A 15594-nucleotide genomic window follows, 5' to 3' on the forward strand; every position below is an offset into this window, starting at 1 on the left:
AAGATTTAGACTTCACTCCTGGATTAACATTAGGCAGAAGTAATGACTTTCTTCTTCTTCTTTTTTTTTTTTTCTGCTACAGTTATTTTAATAGGAGAGAAAAGAAAATCACAGTCTTGAAAAGCCTTACTGATCTACTTCACTTTATAACAGAAATTTTCTCCAGAGCCTGAATGCCTACCAAGGTGTCTCATAGGTAATGGAGGATCAGTAAGTGTCTGCTGAATTGAATTGAAATTGGCTTTCTGTAAACGGCCATCTTCTAAATTTCTGAAACTGGCTTCCATTCTAAGGTTAAAAAATTTCCCCTTCTCCCATTAGCACAAGTCAGAGAGGGAAAAAGCAATAGAATGTAACCTTGCCATTAAATTAATTTCTTACAGTGAGATGTTAGCTTCACCGTGTCTCAAGGACTTGCTATATACTATTGTCAAATCATTATTTGACAAGTCCTTCCTGTGGTGTTTAGGAGTAGAACTCAATCTGAGAAAATTGTTCCCACAAGGGAGAATAAACCGTTTATCCGACAGATTATCTATGTAGCAATTATTCCCTGCAAGTCCCTGGTGGGGAGGAAAAAGGAAAGGCGTTACAAGGCATAAGGGAAGAACTTTCAGAGATGTATAGCCTAGTTGGGTACAAAATACATAAATAATGCCTTATATTATTTTTGTGATATAAGGTAGTGTGTGAAAACATTTTAGAAATTACGCAGAAAATGAAACCAAGCAGGACCCTGTGGAGCCTTCCCTGGGACAGAACTCTGTGTCCCCCTCCTCGCATTTGTAGACAAGTTTTAGCCTCCTAGGTCTTCCCCAAGTTTGGAAGAGCAAATTTAATCAGAGAAGTGTTTTTAGAGTTCATTTTCTGGGGGACTTTGACCTGTGACATAACTTACCCCTAGTTTTCTAGCAGACAAAATGCAAATCCTTTCTAGAGGAAACCATCTTAAAACCTGTTCAGTTGTCTTTCCTAGATTGCACTGAGGGTTAGAGGGATGCGTGCTGGGGGTAATTTGGTGGGCTTTAATGTACACGAGGGACAACCTGCAGGGGTCAGAGTGGGGAATAATCTTGCAGGCTCCTACAAGCCAAAGCCTGCTAGAAGAATATTCTGAGGATGCAGATTTTCAACATTTAACAGTGGCTCAGGAGTAAGTTTAATGAAGAATAATCGGTGAGGGGATGTTAATATTAGCAGTCTAAAATTAACCATCAGAAGCCAAAGAGTCAAAGAATTGTTGTCAGCTATGTTCAAAGGCAAAATCTAAAATCTACTTCTGTTCTTTGTCTCCCCAAAAGGAATTTACATGACGCTTAGTGGCTTTGTGATTATATAAAGGTCGTTACTTTGCAGTACCACCTTGTACGGGCGGCATTTCTTAGTGTCTTCTTGCCAGGTACTCAGTTTTCCCCACTGAGTGGATAACATGTGCATGGTGTAGACTTTTTGCTATTTGAATGACCAGATCCTGGGAAGAAACACAGATCTAAAATGTTACGAGATTCGGGAAGTCTGGACTAGCGGAGGTTTTCTAGAATGTGAATGCCTTTATTTGTATCGTGCGGCACAGAATATGTAAGGAGGTGAGGGCTCCTGATGGCAAACATCAGAGACCTCAACCCCCGCACTGGCTTCCCTCCTGCCCCACACTGCACACCTCTCCCTCTTGTAATAATAATAATGTGGGTTGGAGCAGAATTGAGGGCAGTTGATGAAGAGTTTGGTACAGGACAGATGCCAACCTTCTGTGACAATGTCCTTCTCCAAGTGTGGCTGGAAACAGAGCTCTGTGGGCATCGTGATATTACTCTGACATCTCTACACTGGCCTCTTCCTTTTCTACACTACCGCGGCCTCAAGGGCTTACAGCGATCGGTGGCTAGATCCGTCTAATTTTCTGTTTCTGCACTTGAGATTCTAGTACTGGCTTTTTAAAAATCACTTGCTGTGAAACTCGAGGGAAATGATTTCACCTTTGCGATCTTCCTGTAAGACATGGAGAATGCTACCCTTCATTAGAGAACTGCCAGTAGGCTCAAATTCTCTGAATGTCATAAAGTTATACAATGGTAGAGAATTATTGTTTAATCTCTCCAACACCTGAAATGGTCTGGAGTGTTTCCACCATGCAGTCTTTTCAACCATGCAGTCTTCTCAATGTGCCTGAGGTTTCTTTGTTGCAATGGAAATTCTTATTGCAGTGATATAAGTTGATCATTCTAGACAGCAGAGCACTAAGATGCTCCTACTTTATAAAATTAGATACTGGGGAAAAAGCATATGCAAGTCTTTCGGCTGCCATCATTCGAGTAGAATAGCAGTTAAATCCCTGATAACAGGGATTCGACCCTACCGTTAGCTTGGTTTCTGTGATATCACTTGCTCTAATGAGCTGAAGAGAGGGAATGCTTACTGTGAAATACATAACAGTTACGAGGCAGGAGTAGATTTTGATGAGATGACATGAGGATATATATCCCTCTTGAGATTAATTCTGAAACCTCATTACTTTGGCCATGAAAAAAACATTTAAAGTCCTTACTCTAAACTGATTAAACATAACATTTTATTCTGCCAGAATTCTTTTGTTCTGCGTTAAACAGGATCCACGGAGAAAAGCGAGTGAGCCCTCCTCTCAGTCTCATCTCGCGGGAGATCATACAGGCTGGCTCTGATGCCCGTTCACAAGTTCCTGGAAAAGCTGGAAATGACAGGGAGGTCCCATGTGTGGCTCTCTGTGATGGCATCGTTAAAAAGCAGCGTTTAATCTCTGCAATCCCCGACTTTAAAATGACTGCCGTTGTGTGAGTCGGAAGACGTGGCGACAGGGCTGAGGAGGTCACGGCGGCAAAGATACAAGGAAGTATCTGAAAAGAATTCTTTAAAAAAATAAAAAAAATCTCTTTGTACAGAACCTTTCCCTTAGTTCATCCTTGGCTCTGTTTTCCCTGAGGGTATTTCTTATCCGGCTCCCTTCCTGGACATAAAACACTTGGTATTGGTATTACCGTAGGGCTTATGGGTTTGGGTGTGTGCTGGAATCCTCCTCGTCCGAGTCTCTGTGGAAACAGAGAAGCACACAAGGGCAGGCAGTTGGAGGAACGATCACTACTCCTCTTTATTCAGTCTTGTCTCCTTCCCCGACCATGCGTGGGGTTGGGTGGGTGGGAAGTCTGGAAGAGAAGGGCTGGTGGAGCTGATGTTTTTCTCATCTTCACATCCCTGACTTCAGAAACCGTTCCACTTCCCTATGAAACCCATCACTCTGAATCAACACTGTTGGTTTGAAGTGGTTTCTGTCCCAGACATTTCTATTTCCAGGATCCCAATCTTCCTCTCCAAATACCCCCACAAATGCCAGGGAACAGGAAACACGGATCACTACTGATCAGCCCCAAATCTAACTTATTTACAATTTAGTGCTCGTAGAGCACACATCGTGACAGACAACCCAGGGGACTCCAGGTGATGTGACCACCCTGTGATGCCCGGTTGTAAACCTGACCTTATGCCGTCTGTTTGGAGTGAGAAAAAAACACTTGAATTCAGGCCGTTAAAACGGGTTTCACGGTTTGGCTCATTTGCTTTAATCTCCCTGATGCCTGATCACCTATAAAATGGAGAAACCTCACGTAAGTAACAGGGCCTTGGGAGGGCTGGTGAGGGCGGAAATGAAGGCTCTTGATAAAACAGTCAAATGTCATATAATAATGAGGTTCTGTCTGGGCCTATGGCCCTTGGGATTTTGAGGATGGTCTTTATGAGTTTGGGGGTGTTCCTTAATGGTCCAGAACAGAGCGCCGGAGCCAAACGGACATGACCCTGCACTTGGTTCTCTGAATCTATGCAAAGTGTTTCCAAGCAGTTTGGCCTCGAAGATTGAGCTGGGGAACCTGAGGCAATGGGGTGCCATTTCCTTTCATCTCAAATATAAAACCAAGCAACGAAGACTACTACTTCACCTTCTACATGGATCTGCCATCTGCCCACCTCTTATCACTAGATTTATTTTGCTTAAATATTTGGCACCTCCAGGTTCAGACCATGGGTTGGAAGAGCATGGGTGATAATGGCTTTGAAGGTTACAAACGCCAGGTGAGGAAGACACCAAGAGGGGAACGATCTGGGGATACAGAGAGGCCAAAAACAGGTGTCACCTTCCATTTCCCTCCAGAAAGAATAAGTAAATAAAATGAAACAAATTAAAAAGAGAACATTTAAAGATACTTGATGATAGGAAGTCACAGGGGTTAAAAAAAATCCTCAAGTCCTTTGTGTTGACAGACTTGTGATTGTGTTGGAATCAACCATTGTCTATCTCTGGGAAATAATCCCATGTTGCCGGGGAATAAAAGTAACCAAAGAATTGTTAAATAGGACAAAAAAGTAAAAAACCAACCAGCCAACCAGCACCTGCGTAATGTATCCAGCAATTAAACAATGATCCTCCTATACTTTTTCAAAAAGGTAAGACGTATCAGAAGTGCTGGTTTTATAAGTCAACAGCAAAGATCATTGTTCCGCCCCTGTCGTCCTTGCTAAGGGTAGGCTCTGTCCACACCTGATGCACTGTGTTCACTGGTGTTTCCAGCAAACAGCCCCGCCCCTGGTCCATCGTCAGCAAATATTTGGTGCATCAAAGTTTCTTTAAATCTTGGAGGTTCTAAAGTTTTTATTTTATTGTTTTTAGGTGGAATAGTGGTCATACCCAGGATGGCTGCAGTCTTCCATGCACTCTACCTCCCCTCCCACCTGTCTTTCCATCCTGCCTTCACACAAGCGCTCCCTCATGGCTCAGCTGGTTCCCCCAGTGGACCCCCTACTCTACTTTCTCCTCAGGCCAATGTGCTCTCTCTGCTGCCACCAGTAGGGTCTTTGTGAAACGTAAATCTGACTGTGAATTCATTAATGCAGAATTTACTGAGTTCCTGTGGGCTGCTAGCCACTGCTCTAGGTTGTGAAGACCCCATCCACAACTTTCCATCACACAGGGAACTGCGTGGGAACCGGCATTCTCTCCTCCTGACTTCCTCATCCATCTCACTTTTGAGCCACACCAGAGTCCTTCCATTTCCTGAGCGCGGTGCGGACTCAACCCCTCTTGACTTTGTTATTCCCCTGGCAGTGAAAACCCTTCCCTACCTCCTTGATCTGAAGCATCCCATTCATCCTGTAACACCCAGCTAAGGGGCTTTTCTGTAAATGCTTCTCTGACCTCTTTTCCTGTCTAACCCGGAGTGAGGGCACCACTGTACGCCGTGTCTCCCCCAGGTGCCACGGCACTTCCAGCCCGTGCTTGTGCATTACATTTGTGTCTTGCACGTGCGTTAATTACATATGCAGCATTGGACTGTAACACGTTCTTTCCTTGGCTGTCTCGCTGGCTGCAGTGCCGGCTTCTAGGGTCAGGCGTTAGTTCTAGCTCACCCTGGCACGCCCAGCACCTAGTGAGGTATGTAACACTCGCTGTTAAAGAAATAGCAATGTCGGCATAACTCATACATCAGATTTCCCTGTGGATCAGCCTCCTGCACCTGCCTCTAAATGTCTGTCGTTTCTCAGGGCCTCACTCCCTTCTCACTCCCCAGCTTCTTCCCGAGGCAACCTCACCTAGTCCCATCACTCCGACATGCCTGTATACTGACGATTCCCCTAAATTGATCTCTGCATCAGTTCTCTCTTACTAGTTCTTGCTCACATATCTGGCTGTATATCTAATTATCTCTTCCTGGGTGTTTCCCAGACATCTCAAATGTAACATCCAACAATGATGTTAATCTTTCCCTCAAATCCATGTCTCCATTTTGTTAGGTGATACTAAAAATGCCCCCCTCCAAGCCAGAAGCCATCCATTACCAAGTCTCATCCATTCTCCTTTTAATACAGATCTTGACTCTTGCTCTCTTCCCTCCACTGCTCCCTGCTCCTCCATCTCTGTCTTGTCTGCTTTCTCAGCCTCCTAACCGGTCTGTTACCATCTTGCTCCCCTTCAAATGGCTCTCCACAAAGCAGGCAAACCAATTTTTAAATAATGCAAATGGCATTCTGTCCCTCTTTGCTTTAAACTCTTCAGTATCTTTCCACTCACAGAAAAGCAAAATTCACAAAATCTTAGCATGACCTGCAAAACCCTGTCCCAACTGGCCTCTGCCCTTCCTCTCCAGGCTCCTCCTGCACCCCCCACCCCTCACTCTTTATGCTTCAGACATCCAGGCTTTACTTTTTGCACTTAATAGCCTAGGATTCTCCCTGCCACATGGAAGCAGATGTGTAATAGAGTTCAAATTCCGATTATCCCAGTTATCAGGGGATGCTGAGATCCCCTGATTAGATTATGACTGACAGTCATCACTCAAACTAAAGAAATTGCTAATTAAGGTACAAGGCAATGCGATACATGTGTAACTGAGCACTACCTAAGGTGGGGAAGGAGTCTGCCAGCCTATTTATTTCAATTAAAATTAGTTGAGTCACTGAGGATCTAGTTTATCTTGGAAAAAAATGAGATCAATTAAGTTATAATGGCTGTTCTAAGACTGATAATTCTTTCTCCTCTGATGCACACTAAAAAAAATTATCACTTTTTTTTCCCCATTTTCTTTCAGAGAGTCTCTTGGCACCTGGATTATTATTGAAAATATATTATCTATTGGAGAACTTTGAATCTACACTTTAATAAACTACAAACCTAATTATATTTGTAAAGCTGCCCCGAGGTCCTTCTCTACATCTCAACAAGGTATTCAACCAACTGAAAGCGAGAGGCAGGACTTCACATTACCAAAACTGTGCTATTCATGAATTCCACAAAAACAATTTATTTTCACATTTATCATCAGTAATAAATAAATCATGCTGTTATCCAGATGCAAAGCACATTTTATGATACATTGCCTTTTTCTTTTCATTGCATTTCTTTTATTACTGGGAGATTTTCCCCAGTGATAAGCCAAGATGATCTTCAAGAAAATGAATTGGAAAAGATAGTAACCTTTAAAATATCATTTCCCTCTACTGTGGAAAAGTTTCATTGCTGCTGTCAGTGTTTTAATAATCCAGGTAGAAAGTGGTTATCGAGAATTGGTAATTTCAAATCTAGCTCAGGGTCAGCAAAACCAAAATGATTTTATTATTTATACAGGCAGTGGAGCATAATGGAAGGGCTTTGGAGGCTGGGTTCAGAAAACCTAAGTTGAATCCCACAGCAATATAAATTTGGGAAGATGACTTCTCTGAGCCTCAGATTTCTCTGAAGAAGTAGGGTGGTGAGGTTTAGATGATCTTAACTGCCAGTGTCGTGTTAGGCGCATAGCAAGGGTTAAAAATTGCAGTTCAGTGAATTGTAATGATGGAACGCTCTCTGCCCTCTCCTGCTCTTATGTGCAGCAGCAAATGCCAGGCTGCCTTTTGTGTTCATAGCATTGTACAATTGCAATGGATATGGTGACTTGATGCCATTAGCTTCCCAGGGCATGTGGGTTTTCTGGGAAGGTTGGGTTTATTTTGTCACGTTTCACTTTGAGAGTTTAGTGATCTTGGCATGAGTACTATTGCCAGTCATCTGAATTAACATGCTTTGGTTGCTGCAGAATTCTGGAACCACAGTGGACCTACACAGCTTCCACATAATATAATCCCATCCTAAAGCGAGAGAGCTTTTTGTATAGCGGTATGATTCCTAACCATTCTAGGGAGCAAACACTAGTTCATTCTTTTACTTAGTAATTTATTCAAGACTTCATTCAGGTACCACACGCCACACACTGTTCTAAGCAAAGAGGAAACAGCAATGGTCAAAAATTTAAAAAACTCTCTGACCTCTGTCAGTGAGGAAATACTCAGACATAATAAGTAAGTAAACCATCCAGTCTGCAAGATGGTGAGAACCACTCTGGGGAGCAGGAGGCAGGGGAGCTTTAGAGAGAGTGCCAGAGGAGGGGCTGCAAATTTTAAATATGGTGGTCAAGGCAGGTGTAAGTGAGGAGGTGACACTTGAGTGAAGACGTGATGGAGATTAATGAGAAAGCCATGTGGACCCCTGTGGGAGGAATGCTCCAGGCAAAGCAAGGCCAAATGCACAGGCTGAGACGTGAGAGGGTGCTTGGTGATGAATGAATAATGAGGAGCCCAGTGTGACTGGAAGGAGTGAGCCAGGGGGAACAGAAGGAGGCATCAGATAGGCAGGTTCTTGACGGCCATTGGAAGGACTTTGGCTTTTAATCTGAAGCAGAGGGGAAGTGACCAGAGGGTTTTAAGCAGAGGAATGGTATGATCTGAGCTGAGCAAAGGGATTTCTTTAAAAGTTATCCTTTTCAGGTTGCAGGAAGCACCTTACTCCTATGGTTTCTGCAGCCTACCTTAGGGGCTCGCCCCCCTAACTGGACCCCTCAAAGCTCAAGCATCCAATGAGCCCTTTGGGACCCACGGGAACTTCACATCACCATGACCCATCCCAACATGAAGACTCCTCTATTACAGCATAAGAGAATCTGGGGTAAAACTACAAGAGTTTTTAGCTACAATAATTTTATAGCACAGGGAATACATTCTAAACATTTCTGAGACATGGGAAATCTGAAACAGAGCAAGTGAGGGTAGAGAGAAAAAACACCAACTGCCTGTATCCCCTCCTCCCCAGCCCCTAGCAACCACCATTCTACTTCTTATCTCTACGAATCTGACTGCACTAGGAGTTTCATTTAAGAAGAATCATACAAAGTCTGTCTTTTTGTGCCTGGCTTATTTTACTTCAGCAAAATGCCTTCAAGTTTCATCCATTTTGTAGCATGTGCCAGAATTTCATTCCTTTTTAGGGCTGAATAATATTCCATTGTGTGGATATACTCAAACCCTTTTAACTTCTACTCCTTCAGCATAGCATCACCATCTTGAACATTCTTCCATCCTTTTGGGTCACTACAACTTTCTCAGGCAATGATTTTGAGGAGGGACTTGGAGGAGGCAGGTAGTTGCGGCCAGGGGGCCAAAGGATTTCCGCTCTCCCCTCTGACAGGAGGGAAGTTCAGGGTGGCTGGCACAATAGAGAAGTTTCGAGTTAAAGATGAGCATGTGAGAAAATGATCTCTTGGTGGCTTCTATGTCTTCTTGGAGTATGAGGGGGAAGTTCATCTACAAAAATGCAGGAGGTGACTAGAAACCAACAACTTCCTGGGGCAGTCCATCCCAATTCTATCTCCATCTTGGGTATTGGCACTAATCTCTTGATTTTGTGGAACAAAGTTATAACTGGTGATGTTACTCTAAAAAAATGAGATCCCAGACTACACAGTTATTCTAAAGGAGTGAACATTTACTCCTGCATCTAATGACTTATTGCTTATTTGGTCCTTAAGATAAAGTATTTTGTTGTGTTATTTTAATGTGTGTCTCAAGGGGACACAAGGCTCTGCAGTGAGCACGTTGGGAAGTTATTGGATGTCAGTAACACAGAGGCACATCTCTCCTCCCCTCCACTTATCCTCAGAAGGAATCAGTTTCCTGACAACTCTCAATTAGAGCTGAGTTACCCTGAGGTGAGAAGAACAGGCAGCAGGAGAATGATGGGAGGAAAGAGAACTTGTGCAGTCAGACGGCTCTCCCCTGAGAAGGGGGCTAGTGAGGCTGGTGGCCACTGCTGGTGACAAAGCTTCCCCTTAGACCTCTCCAGACAGAGCAGTTGCAGCTCCCTATTACCTGCCCTTCCTATGAAAAGTTCTCTATTCGGAACCTGAAAAATAAAACCCAGTATATACACTGCACTGCCTCAGAGAAAAAAAGCTCTAAATCTCAAGGCAAATATAAAACAGAGATGAAATAATAATTGAAAACCAGTGAAGATCATTTTTCAGTTACAACATGTAGGCACAGTTGATTTGGTTAAGCCTGGGTAGTATAACACTCAGCCTATTATTAGCCAGTTGTAAGAGCCATCCAGCTAGCCTCTTTGAACTGCTGGATGTAGGTACAGTCTTTATAAATGACATGGAAAGCCTCCAACATAATGTTGTGGGCTATTCAGCAATACATTAGTTAAGACTCACTGTCTAGGTAGAAACACAGATTATGAGATGCAAGTAATGGACTCCCCTTTCAAAATAAGGAAGAAGAAAAGGCCTTTACAGGAAGAATGCTGGGTTGTCCTATAGAATTTAAGGAAAGGTTGAGCAGCCAAGACTTGGCTAGAACAGAAACCAGGGCTCCTTTAAAGTTCTCATTCCAGAAGTTCACAGACTACAACTGATGGTCCTACTGTTGACGGAATTCAGTTCCTAAGTTGGCATGTTCCCAGTTCACACAGTCAGAGGAAATGAAGGCTGCCACACATCACTCCACATTCCAAGGTCAGAGAGTCTGATTCAGTGGTTTCAAGTCAGATGTCAACCCTGGCCTCCCCTAACGTTTGATGGGCCTGGGTTAAGAGGGTAAAGGAGACCCCTCCCATCCCAAATCTGTAAATATTAAAAGTCATACATCAAGATGATAAGAGGATAAAATGTTTTCTCCTCTTCCCTCGACAGGCATACCTTCCCAACAGCCTGGAGGTCCAGGTTCAAATGTACAATTCTAAGATGCCGTGGGGTGCCGTGCCCACCCACAGCAGCACAGAGAGAGTTGACCCCTAGCCTGCTGCCTTCTCCTACTCCTGCCTCACGGGTACCCCAGTCTGCAGAGCCACGCTCCACGTGCAGCCTACACAAATACATGCCCTTCCTACCACTTGGGTGTTGGGCTGGCAAAACTTATGCAGGCCCTAGAGGTGGGATGGAGGCAGTTTGAGCATGAATTCCAGGGTCCTGGATTCCCAAAACAGTCAATGGAAAGGGTACACTTTGAGTAGGATGAGGGTGCAGTTGGATGAGGTCCAGAGCATGACACCCAGTGGAGGGGTCCCTCTCAGCTGGGAATTAAGATGTAACACCAGCTGTCATATCAGGAGATACTATGACTCTGGTTGTAGTTGGGTAACTATGGACGCATCCTGTCACATGTTAAAAAACAGAAAAGGAGCCTTACACTCAACGACTTGGCGTATTGCACACTAAACCCCAAATCACATAGGTCCCACCCAGCAAGCGGGAAAACAGAAAGAAAATGATCATAGTAACACAATACATCCTAAGCAACTTATCTCCTTACTTCTGAAGTAAAAACTGCTTGTTCTTCTGCCAAAAAAGCTCAGCAAAGGTTTCACTTTTAAAGGTCAAACAGACTATCAGTGCCATTTTTGTGGCTTTGTTTTACAAGATTTTTATTTCTTCTCAGGGAAACTAAACAAAACCAGATACCACAACACCTGAAAACAATTCCGGTTAAAAGTGTGCCAAGCTTTTATTCCATTACTTTCTCTTCTGGATTCCTTAATAGGCAAGTCTGTGTACAGCTGAGATCTTCAGGACTGTACATGACTGATTCTCTGTATGCAGTTGTAACTTCCTATTTTCTGCCCTCAATTTCCACTGCTGACATTGAATAGCATGACACCAGCAGGATGAAAAAAATGACATAGGAACAGATCTCTCAAGAAACAGTCAGGATAAATATCTCCAACTATGGAGACTGGAAAAATGGAAAATACAGTTTGTAGAAAACTATTTTGAAAATATTTTTATAATTATAAATGAATTTTCAAATTAATCACGTACACCGTGGTTTCTCATTGCCTAAACAACAAAGTCCAAATTTATTGAGATTTTCACCTTTCTGGTTTTCTTGCTTCTTTATAGCCTCTCGTTTTTTCTTTCCAAAGCTGTTTTCACATGCACCATTCTTCTTGTTCTAGAACTTCCAGTGGGGCTCTGTTTGCTAAAGCAGTAATCTTTGCTAAAGCAGTAATCCTCAAGCGTGCAGGCAATAAAGTTTGAATATGAGCTTTAGAATCCAAAAAACTTGGGTCTGAGTTCCAGTTCTGCCACTGACAAGCTGTGTAATTCTGGACATGTTACTTAACCTTTCTAGTCTCCAGTTTCCTCATCTTTAAAATGAAAATAACAGTGCCTATCATATTGGGCTGTGGTAGATATTAGAAGAATTAATACAGATAAACTCTTCTGGCAGTACCTGGCAAGTGCTAAACCTCCCATAAGTCATTAATGAAATATACGTGTCCTCTTAGAGTTTGTTGCCCTCACCCATCCCTACAGGCTCATCTCTTCCTGTTCCCAGTCTTATAACTTGCATTTCAGAACTACTGAACTACTCAGAGTTCTGTGAATATCCTATACTGGTTTTTTTTTTTTTTTTTTTTTTTGGCTCATGGCTTCCTTTGCTTATAAGTTTAATTAGGTCCCATTTGTGTATTTTTGCTTTTATTTCTATTGACACGGTGCTATTCTGCACATACAGAAAGCTCTGCAATATTTCAGTTCAGCTGGCACTGATCATGCACAATTTTTTTACATATTTACATATTATTAAAATCATCCTCTTTGAAGAGCTTTAGAATGCAAACTTAAGTTATTATCAACTTAAGATAGAATGTTATCAACAAAAGTTTTATTTTTATGTAAGCCTCATAGTAACTGCAAGTAAAAACCTAGAGTAGGCACACAAGGCAAAGAGAAAGAACATAAGCCTCTACCACTACAGAAAGTGGTCACAGAAGAAGACAGCAAGAGAAGAAGAAAGGAACAGATGAAGGACAAAGCAGCCAGGAAACAATGAACAAAATGGCAGCAAGTATATACCTGCCAATAACTACTTTAAACGTAAGTAGACTAAACTCTCCAATCAAAAGAAATAAAGGGGCTGAATGGATAAAACAACAAGGCCCATTTATATGCTGCCTACAAGAGACTCACTTCAGTATAGGGACGCACACAGACTAAAAGTGGGGGATAGGAAAAGATGCTCCATGGAAATGGAAACAAACAGAAATCTGGGAGAGCTATACCTATGTCGGACAAAACAGACTTCAAGACAAAACTGTAATAAGAGACAGAAAAAGTCATTACATTTTGATAAAGGGTCACTCTAGCATGAGGCTATAACATTTGTAAATTTTTTCACTCAACATAGAGGCACCTAAATATATAAAATAAATAGTAACAGACCTACAGGGAGAAACAGACAGCAACACCACAGCAGCAGGGGCTTTATACTCCACTTTCACCAATGAAAAGATCACCCAGACAGAAAATCAGTAAGGAAACACTGCCCTTGAGTAACACGTTAGACCACATGGACTTAAACAGACATATACAGAGTATTTCATCCAAAAGCAACAAAATACAATTTCTTTCTCAAGTGAACATCACTCTCCAGGGCAGATCATATGTTAGGGTACAAAACAAGTTTGAACAAATTTAAGACTGAAATTATATAAAGCCTCTTTTCCAACCACAATGATATGAGACTAGAAATCAATTTAAAAAAAATTGGAAAGTTAACAAATATATGGAGATTAAACAACATGTTATGGAACAACCAATGGCTCAAAGAAAAAAAATCAAAAGAAGAATCAAAAAGCACATCGAGACAAATGAAAATGGAAATACAACATAGCAAAATTTGCAAGATGCAGCAAAAGCAGTTATAAGAGGGAAATTCATACATGTAATGTCTACAGCAAGAAACAAGAAAAATCTCAACCTAACTTTACAACACAAGGAACTAAAAAAAGAACAAATAAAGCCCAAAGTTATTAGAAGGAAAGAAATAACAAAGAATGGAAATAAATACAACAAACTAGGAAGATAATAAAAAGATCAATAAAATTAAGAGCTGTTGTTTTTGAAAAAATAAACAAAATTGGAACACCTTTAGCTAGACTCACAAATTAAAAAAAAAAATAGAAGACTCAAAGTCAGAAACTAAAGAGGAGACATTTTAACTGATTCCACATAAATATAAAGGATCATAAGAGACTATTATGAACAATTAGATGCTGACAAATTGGACAACCTAGAAACGGATAAACTTCTAGAAACAAACCACATATTGAGACTGAATCATTAAGAAAAAGAAAATCTGAACAGATTGATTACTAGCAAGGAGATGGAATCAGTAATCAAACACCTCCCAACAAACAAAAGTCCAGGATCAGATGGCTTTACTGGTGAATTCTATCAAACATTTAAAGAATAATTAATTCCAATTCGTCTAAAACTCTTACAAAAACAGAAGAGGAGGGAATACTTCCAAACTCATTTCATGAGGCCAGCATTACTCTGATACCAAGACCAGACAAAGATGCCACAAGAAGAGAAAATTAGAGGCCAACAAAGATGCAAAATTCCTCAACCAAATATTAACAAAATAAATTCAATAATACATTAAAAGGATCATACACCATGATGAAGTGGGATTTATTCCAAAGATGCAAGGATGGTTTATGATCCACACATCAGTGTGATATACCACATGAATGTGCTAATGTGATATCCACATCATCCTCATCAAAATAAGACTAAAAATTGTAAGGTCATCTCAATAGACGCAGGAAGAGCATCTGACAAAATTCAACATCCATTATGATACAAAGCTCTCAACAAAGCAGGTATAGAGGGACTGTATCTCAACACAGTAAAAGCCGTATATGACAAGCCCACAGCTGCCCTCATACTCAATGGTAAAATACTTTTCCTCTAAGATCAGGAAAAAGACTGGGATGCTCACTCTTGCCACTTTGATTTAACGTAATATTGGAAATCCTAGACAGATCAATTAAGCAAGAAAAAGATATAAAAGAAATACAAGTGGGAAATGAAGAAGTAAACTGTTACTATTTACAGATAACATGATATTAAAGCTGTTGGAACTAATAAAATTCAGTAAAGTTGCAGGATACAAAATCAATACACAAAATTTATTGTGTTTCCATACACTAACAACAGACTGTCAGAAAGAGTTTAGTAAACAATCCCATTTACAATTGCATCAAAAAGAATAAAATACCTAGGAATAAATTTAATCAAGGGGGCGAAAGATCTGTACACAGAAAACTGTAAGGCATTGATGAATGAACTCAGACACAAATAAATGTAAAGATATCCCATGCTTATAGATTGAAACAATAAATAATTAAGTGTCCATGCTACCCAAAGCAATCTACAGATTCAATGCAACCCCTATCAAAATTCCAACGGCATTTTCCACAGAACTATAAAAAAACCTAAAATTTGTGTGTTGCACTAGACAAAACAATCTTGAGAGAGAAAAACAAAGCTGGAGGCATCTTACCATGCATATATTGTCAATTAATTTACGACAGAGGAGCCAAAAATATATAATAGGGAAAGGATAATCACTTCAATAAATGGTGTTGGGAAAACTGGACAGCCACATGCAAAAGAATGAAGCTAGACCACTGCCTTACACCACACACAAAAACAAACTCAAAATGGATTGAAGACTTCAATATAAGATCTGAAACTGTAAAACTCCTAAAAGAAAACATAAGTGATAAGTTCCTTGACATTGGTCTTGGCAATGATTTTTGGACTTGACACCAAAAGCAAAGGCAACAAAAGTAAAAAATAAACAAGTGGGACTATATCAAGCTAAAAAGCTTTGGCACAGCAAAGGAAACCATGAACCAAATGAAAAGGCAACTGATCAAATGAGAGAAAATATTTACGAATCATATATCTGTTG

The 15594-nt window shown here is 41.1% G+C and overlaps 1 protein-coding gene and 1 long non-coding RNA gene across 4 annotated transcripts in view; one reads left to right on the forward strand and one right to left on the reverse strand.

Moving 5' to 3' along the window:
- Positions 1 to 3117, forward strand: part of LOC141575511 (uncharacterized) — a 136159-nt gene extending 133042 nt beyond the window's left edge. Inside the window, exon 3 of the long non-coding RNA XR_012503134.1 lies at positions 2607 to 3117. This is a non-coding gene — a long non-coding RNA (uncharacterized LOC141575511). The remainder of the gene's footprint in view (positions 1 to 2606) is intronic.
- Positions 1 to 15594, reverse strand: part of CPA6 (carboxypeptidase A6) — a 181273-nt gene that overhangs the window by 117437 nt on the left and 48242 nt on the right. The gene's annotated exons all lie outside the window — the stretch shown is intronic.

This window comes from Camelus bactrianus, chromosome 29 (assembly GCF_048773025.1).
Source record: "Camelus bactrianus isolate YW-2024 breed Bactrian camel chromosome 29, ASM4877302v1, whole genome shotgun sequence".
Taxonomy (NCBI): Eukaryota; Metazoa; Chordata; class Mammalia; order Artiodactyla; family Camelidae; genus Camelus; species Camelus bactrianus.